Source organism: Podarcis filfolensis (assembly GCF_964270895.1).
Source record: "Podarcis filfolensis genome assembly, chromosome: 9".
Lineage (NCBI taxonomy): Eukaryota > Metazoa > Chordata > Lepidosauria > Squamata > Lacertidae > Podarcis > Podarcis filfolensis.
In genome coordinates, this window is record NC_139610.1 from 22,560,664 (window position 1) to 22,569,061 (window position 8,398).

At 42.3% G+C, this 8,398-nt stretch overlaps 1 long non-coding RNA gene across 1 annotated transcript; it reads right to left on the reverse strand.

Annotated features, from left to right (window-relative positions):
* Positions 1–4,266: 4,266 nt before the first annotated feature.
* On the reverse strand, positions 4,267–7,555 carry LOC310770312. The gene is made up of 3 exons (XR_014552057.1): positions 7,303–7,555; positions 5,954–6,037; positions 4,267–4,402 (listed from the first exon to the last, which is right to left on the reverse strand). It is a non-coding gene; the product is annotated as an uncharacterized lncRNA (long non-coding RNA).
* Between the last annotated feature and the right edge of the window lie 843 nt (positions 7,556–8,398).

Consider the following 8,398-nt stretch of genomic DNA (forward strand, 5'->3'; position numbering starts at 1 on the left):
AAAAGCATCAATTCTTCGGCAATCAGCCTTCTTTATGGTCCAGCTCTCACTTCCATACATCAACCATGGCTTTCCAATAAGTGCCCTCCCTTTATTTCCATAACAAGTCCTTGAGTCTGTACTCTGAATAGTGACAAAAGGGACCTAGAACATGCAGGGCTTGTCAGTCCAACCCCCCGCACAGTCTCATCAGGGCTGACCTTAAGGCAATTGGAGCAATTGGGCCAAATTGGGCCCTGCGTGCAGCTCCTAAGGGGGCCCCTGCACCAGGGCAATCTAGATGGATTTTATTTGTATCTATAAGATTTTGCAGACTTTGGCTGTGAACTGAGGCCCTACCAAAAATAAAAATAAAAAAAAAATTCAATATGCGCCCCGCTGCTTCAAATTGGGCCCCACTGGCTAGCCCTGAGTCTCACAGTTGCTGGGCATGAGTTGCCCTGCCCTTGCATGAAGTCTTGGGTTTGCAATTTTGGAAGAGGGGAGTCTGCCCACTGGGGAGCGGGCTGGCTGGCAAGGCCCCCAGATTTAGAGGCCCTAGGCTTCAGCCTACTTAGCCTATACATAAATCTGGCCCTGATTAGGGGAGAGAACCATTTCAGTAAATTTATCTAGGGAAAGAGAAATTCTTCACCAATTAATTCCAGGGGGATTGAGTTCACCATTAACGGTTGTAAACCAGCACAGTGTCTTTGTCCCCACCACCCACAAAAAAGCTGGTGAACATCCTGTGACAAAATGGCACTCTCTAGCTCAGAAATTATCTCAGAAGAATTTTCTTTGAGAAATTTCAATCCATCTCTCGCACATGCTAGGTGTCTCTCACCTCTGTGTGTCCACCTAAAGGTCTGAAAGGAGCTTCATGTGTTTCCACCTCTATGTATCCCATAATAATAACAACTGACTGCAGTTGTCTCCAGATGCTAGTTATCTCCTGCCAAAGAGTCATTTATGGATACAGCAATCAAGAAAGCTCATCGGTGTATCATGGCGTTTCTTCTTTCCGCACCCCTCCCAGCAGTCATTTCTCCTTTGGTCACTGCTGTGAATACATAAGTTGTCTCCAGGCACTGCATTCATCTGCAAGGTTGATCGGGACTACCTGGCTTAAGGTGGGCAATAGCTGACCAGTGAGACACAATGATCTCTCCCACCGACAAAGGCAACCTGTAGTGCTCATACCTTATGCCAATCAGTCTGAGTTTAATAACGCCTAACTGCTGCCTCCCACATTGTCTTTGCTGCATTAGCAGCATGGAAGCAATCTCTCTTGAGTGCAAGCCTGGGCAGTGTGTAGAGAGGGCCTGGACTGCCCAGCAGCGGTGTAGCATGGGTTGCCAGGGCCGCGGGGAGGGTGTGGATTGGAGAGAGGGAAATGGACAGAGTATGCATGCACATTCAGTTGCCTAATGGCGTCCGCATCACCCTGGAGATCGCAGCTGCAGAGATAAGAAGAGTCGTTCCATTGTCTGGAGAGGTCACTTTCTGGTTCACATGGGGAAGCCATTTTCAATGGAGCTAAGTGACGGAAGTATGCAGCAGTACTGAGGCAACACAGTGTGTTTAAATTTTGTGCCCCTAACAATTTTGCACTCAGGGCAACTGCCTCTGTGCGTGCCTGCCTCTCACGCTACACCACTACTGCCCAGACGTTATGACCTCACTCTTGGCCTTGTTGATGTGGTCCTAAGGAAAGCAGAGCAATACATTCGGCACCAGCTTGGCTTCAGGAATTGCTGGAAAGAAGTGTACAAGATGCTATCCAACCACCTTAGGGATTCTACATGGTATTTGCGTAGGGTTTACTTCTTAGCCCTTCTTCTCCTGAAGATGTCCTGCAAGGAAGCGAGTAATGGTTATCGTCTAATTTTTATTAGAGGGAATCTTTCATCTAGAGTCCTCAGAAGGTTTGATCTGAAGTTTCTTGCCATACAAGGTCTTCAGCAAGGCTTAAGGTGTTACTTTAATTGAATGTGTGGGGAAAGGGTTGATAATAACTCTTGTATTTATATTCTTAGGTAAGCTGGCTCTTTGTTCATACTAATGCATTTTGCAGATTTTCCTTTGATGAATTAGAGCACTTACTTTCATTTTCCAGAATTGGATGTAGAAGTAATATCTAGATATTATTTTATTTTGGAGCAGGACAGGAGCCTTATGATAAGGAGTCCAATGCGAGACACAGTAGTTCTCAAGAACATTATCAAGAGTATGGCAAGGAGCCATATTGTTAGTTTGTAGCACTCATCTTAGATGGCATGTAACTGCGCATAGGGAATACTGCAGACCTTGGAACTACAATAAACCCCATAGGCTTGCACTTTTTATGAACTTGAGATCCATCACTATGTCCTTTACTATCAGCTCAAGATGCCATTTCTCCTCAAGCACTACAGGAACACAGCTTTGCCACACTGCAGAAATGTCTCGGCCTTGGCAAATGTGTCTCTATTTATATTGTTCTCCCTCCAATGCTCAATATACAATTTTTTAAATTCAATCATTCCATTAAGTTCAGCTACATTCCATTCTTATAGGTGAGTCCTTTGAGGGGTGTTATGGGTGAATGTGCACACACAGAAACTTTACAAAATTTTATTTTGCCAAGAAGAAGCAGATTTTATTGGTCCATGTCTACCCAGGAACACTTAATTTTATTTTATTTTTAAATAGACTGTCTAGCAAACCTACAGGTATATTTCACAAGAAAAAGATAGCAGAACCATAGAATCTTATAGTTGGAAGGGACCCCAAGGGTCATCTAGTCCAACCCCCTGTGATGCAGGAATCACAGCTAAAGCATCCATGACAGATGACCATCCGAAGTCTGCTTAAAAACCTCCAAGGAAGGAGAGTCCACCACCACCTGTCGTGGGAGTCTGTTCCACTGCCGAACAGCTCTTACTGTCAGAAAGTTTTTCCAAATGTTTAGTCGGAATCTCCTTTCTTGCAACCTGATATTCTCAGAGGACTACATATTGCGAATTGGATGCACAGATTACCCTATGATCTCAAAGCTGTTACCAATGGTCTGGGTGGGTTTTTGCAAGTAGAGGATCAGAGTGAGAAGGGATAATAAATGCATTCCTTTAAAAATGTATTTATCGTCTTTTTAACCCAAAGACCTGAGAGTGGGCTACATAACCACACAAACACTCTATTTTATAACACTCCTGCAAGGTGCATTAAGGTTAGATCAGGCATAGGCAAACCCCGGCCCTCCAGATGTTTGGGACTACAATTCCAATCACCCCTGACCACTGGTCCTGTTAGCTAGGGATGATGGGACTTGTAGTCCCAAACATCTGGAGGGCTGGAGTTTGCCTATGGGTTTGCCTGGGTTAGAGGTAGTGTCATCCACTGAGAGCTTCATTGTTGAATCGGGATTTGAATTGTGGACAGTAGTCCTATTCAGATTAGATCCATTGAAGTTAATGGTCACAACTACCATATTCATTTCAATGGGTCTTCTGTGAATACGACTTAGCTGAATACAGTTCTGAGTCTCCCTGGCTTTCACCATTGGCCTCTGGGAGCCAGATGTCCATTGGATGCATATCTGGTGCATTATAACACATCATTAAGATGAGTGCGTTGTAATAAGTACAGCACAAGCCAAAATCTAGAATTAAATTAACCTGAGATGGATAATGTATTAGATTTGCTTAACATGCAGCTGAACAAACAGGGATCTCGCTGTGGCCTTTTAAAAAAGGAATTTGTTAGTATGACTCTGATAAGAACACAGTGTGGTATTTAGTGTTCCAAATATATTTTGATTGTGTGACTTTTTGTTAAATTTATGAGAGGCATTTATCACACAGAGAACACTCAGCAATGTACAATCCAGAGATACTCAACCATCTCTCTTTAGCTTGAGTAAAGTTGCCTAGATAGAACACTTCTAGAATCACCTCTGGCCTTTCCCTTCCCTTTTTCTTCCTTCTTGCCTTGTTACACAAAAATAGGGATATATAGAAAAGATCTTCCACAGCACGAGAGATCAAAAAACAAACAGTGCTGTGAAATCATTCAACAATTCTTAGCAAGAATTCCTAAAGGTAGGCGTAAAATACTAGCAGAGTACTATGAGACAGAGGTCATCGTAAGGGAGTCACAGCCAATTTCAAACCCTGTCTGTTTCCAAAAAAACACACATTGATACACACTCAAATGTATTGTTATGTTACAGATCTGGAGGTTCAGTATTGTGGAATACCTGGGAAGAAAATGGTGAAAGTTGTGAGGTTGAGATGCTCTGAACCAAAGGCTGGCACTACCTGAAGATCCAACAGAGTTCCAAAGAACATAAAACATCTGTCAGAAATGAACAGCGGGAACAATATCTGAGCAGAGCCACGAGGGGGAAGGCAAATTCCTTTTTAAGGTGCTTTTTTTAGTTCTGTGAAAAACAAGGACCAAAAGCCGCGTGAATCAAAGCTTCATAAGCAAACCCCAAAGAGATGGCATGGCTCAATATTAGCTAGGAAGTTAGGAATGAGAATTTTGTATCTCCCTACCATATTTCAAGAGTATAGCTATTATTATTATTATTATTATTATTATTATTATTATTATTATTAGGTTATTATTAAATGCATGTCCATGGTGCTTCATGAAGAACAAAAGGGAAGTTTCTGAGAAGCACATGTAAACCTCTTAGAGGTTTTTAGTGATTAAGCGGTATATAAATCAATTAAATAAAATCTAAAGTTCAATACAGGGAGACTGTGGGGCGAGAGGAGTTCAGTTAACTTAGTCACAGTAGGGCATGTTAATTTATCTACCTTTTTCCTCTTAACCCAATGCAGTGATGGAGAGCAATAAATATTTTGGAGAAACATTCTCTACAGCCTCATTTTATTCTCACGGCAAAGTCTCAGGAGGTCAGGGTTGACAGACTCTAGCAATGGTACCCAAGCACTTACTCTGTGTGTTGCCATGGAAACATCCCAGAGGAAGGAGTAACCTGTAGTCTGTGATGCTCTGGCACCAGTGCTGGAGATGGTGGGAGTGTGACGGGGTATTGCAGCTATAAGCTCAGCAGGGGCCAAGTGGCGTAAGTGACCAGTAGGACTTCAGTTGGTCCTGTCACAGAAACTTGTCATTCAGGCATAGAGCAAGCTCTCCAGCTGCCCATGATTACCTGCTTATGGGCTCATCTCAAGACCACCAACCCTGGCCAGAAAGTTCTTCCAAGCCATAGGTTTTAAATAAATAGGAAGTCTAATGCGACAAGCATGTGCATCATTTTTGGAGGGAACATTGATTGTAGCTATTTTGGCAAAGTGACCCACTTTCCATCCTCTTGTAGTGAGTAATCAATGCTAACTGTGATCCTAAGGCTGGGGGGGGGGAGTTATCTGCCACACATAGAGGGTTGGACCTGGGAATACAGCACAATCTAAACCATGTTTACTCAGAAGTAAGCCCTATAGAATTCAATGGGGCTTACTCCCAGGTAAGTGAGGCTAGGAGTGCATCCTTAGGCTTCATTCAGACCATGCTTTATTCCATGTGCACATTTCCTTACCTGATATTTTCCACATTTTACATATATCTCTAATGACATAAAAGCCACTTGTGGAAAAACAAGCAAAATCTAGTGAAAGTTTTGGTGCTCGTTTTTGTAATTTGCTTCCAGATTTATTTATTTTTTGGTAAGCATGTTAACCCCCCAAAAACGTGTTCATCATTGCATCATAATGATGAAATGTTGGACAGTATTTCGGCATACAATTCTTTCCTGCCTTTGGAAATTGATCAGAAAGCCACATTTCCGTAACACAACAGGTAACACAGTAGAAAGGGAATGTTTTATTCAAGTGCTAGCATTATAATTAGGAAAACTAATGCACAAATCCTCACATCTCAAAGCACCCTTAGTCATGTTTAGAAGAGAACAGTTGAAATCAACATGACTTAAGTTAGTCTGAAAGCATGTGACCATCACCTTGATGAAGCTAAGCAGATCTGGATCTAGTCAGTTGCCTGGATCATTGGCTGCCTGAGAAATACATGAATGGCACCTTCAGTTCTGTGATGGAAGAGAGGCAGAATGTAAACATAAGAAAATAAGTGAAATGGGTTCCATGAGCTAAAATCACACCTTTGGGTTAATCATGAGCTCTCAGTGGACCATAGTGTAGTACATGATGGCTTTTAATCACTGTAACCAAATGACACTTGTAGCATCGATTATACTCACCCTATGTGGCATAGGGTCCATTTGAGAAATGCAAATTTGTTAGTACACAATTGTTATTAAAGGAGTCAATGTGTGCTCTCTGTCTGTGTGTTTACGTACAATATATGTGTGTATGTATGTTTGTATGTATGTATATATGTGTGCGTACATGTATATAAACTGTACATGCATATCTGTGTGTAAATGTAGGTCACTAACTCTGAAGTATCTCTTGCTGTAGCAGTTTATAACCTCCCACTGCTTTGGTCTGGCATATGTCTCCAGTAATAGGTAGTCTTTGACTGCAGCAAGCTTTTGTGTCCTTTCAGTGTGCTCCTCCTTTGAAGTCAAAGAGTTCATTTTGTTTGAAGCATTTGACTCTGGGCACTGTGCAACTCAATTTCACAGTTTAGTTATTACACGTTCCTGCCAATCATATTAAGATTGCATATTACAGAGTTACGGTTTCAAAAGGTTGGGCACATGCTCTTTAATACTTTGTGCAATTCTGCTGTCACACTTCCTCCTTTGATTCCCCCGCCCTACATCTAAGCTAAAGGAACAGCTTGCCTCCTTGTCTTGAGAAGGCTTCCTTCATATAAGCAGGAAAAAGAAACCACAAGGACAGCCTGGGTGTTGAAACACTCAACATTAACTACTGTAGATGTGATTATGCACAAATCCATCAGTGAAGTATTATATGTCAGATGAGTGAAAGAAACCAACATCATTTGTATAAACTACAAATTATCAGGGCTGCCTTATTGGAAGGATTCTAGAAAGTTTAAAGAGAACATTGTAGCATGTAATTGTAAGTTAAGAGCACTGAGAGGTCTGCCCAGGAAAAGTCTCCAAGTTCAGATAGAGAGGTCTGAATGGGCACAAGTGTGATCAAAAGGGAATAGCAACCAATCATGGGTTCCTAGGCCTATCTGTTTGGTACTTAAATTTTCAGAGAGGTTTGTCACACTCAGGGATTCATCCCTGGGGTGAAACAAATTTGGAAAAGGGCTGCTTCATTACACAGTTAAATATGCTAGCATAGGAGCCACAGGCTAGGATCTGTTATAGCAGCCCATAGCAATATTATGGAGGGACTGAGGGAATATTACCACCAGGAGAATTCTGTTCCAGGGTTTCCTGGTCTTTGCAGCTGTCAATTTCCTCTTTTTTTAGTTCAGAGACACAAGCAAGGCGTTTGGGAACCATGGATAATCAGTGTGTGTTGGTGGGGGGGGGGGGAGAGATATCATGCCCACCATCTCTACTCCACAGCGGGTAGCACTGTGGTCTAAATCACTGAGCCTCTTGGGCTTGCCGATCGGAAGGTCGCGGTTTGAATCTTTGTGACGGTGGTGAGCTCCCATTGCTCTGTCCCAGCTTCTGCCAACCTAGCAGTTCAAAAGCACACCAGTGCAAGTAGAGAAACAGGTACCACTGCAGCAGGAAGGTAAACAGCATTTCCGTGCGCTCTGGCTTCTGTCTCGGTGTTCCATTGTGCCAGAAGCGGTTTAGTCATGCTGGCCACATGACCTGGAAAGCTGTCTATGGACAAACACCAGCTCCCTCAGCCTGAGTGCCACACCCTATAGTCACGTTTGACTGGACTTGAGTGCCCAGGGGTCCTTTACCTTTTTTTTACCTTACTCCCAGCTTACCTGCATTGATTCAAAAGACTTAAAATAATCACAGTGTGTACACATTGTATGTGTACAAATTCTATTGGGATCATTAGATTGACACACAGAGGCCAGGAGTGTAGAAAATGGACACCATCCTGTTTCCCCATCACTGATTTTATGTGATTCCTGAATGTCTTAGTAGGGCTTCAGTCAAGTGCAGATTCATTCCATCTTTACTAACCAGGAAGACACATTAAGTGGCTTTCTATCGACTTGGTAAATGGGTAGAACTCATCCCCGATGCAAAGTTTTGTATCAGCTTTCTGTTCTTGAAATGCAAAATACATTCATAGAAACAATGCAATATATAATTATCCAGTCATTTAGCTGAGAATTTCTATTATTACACTTTGGTGCCCAAATACAATGGACTCTTCATTTCTGGCATGGGGATTGCATAAAGCCAATGACGTTAAGTTCAAAACACATCCATACATCCCTTTTGGATTCTAAAGTACTCAGCATGCTTCTGACAAGGTAATCCTTAAAAAGATGTTCTTGTCTTTTCTGTAACTGAGTTAGGAACAGC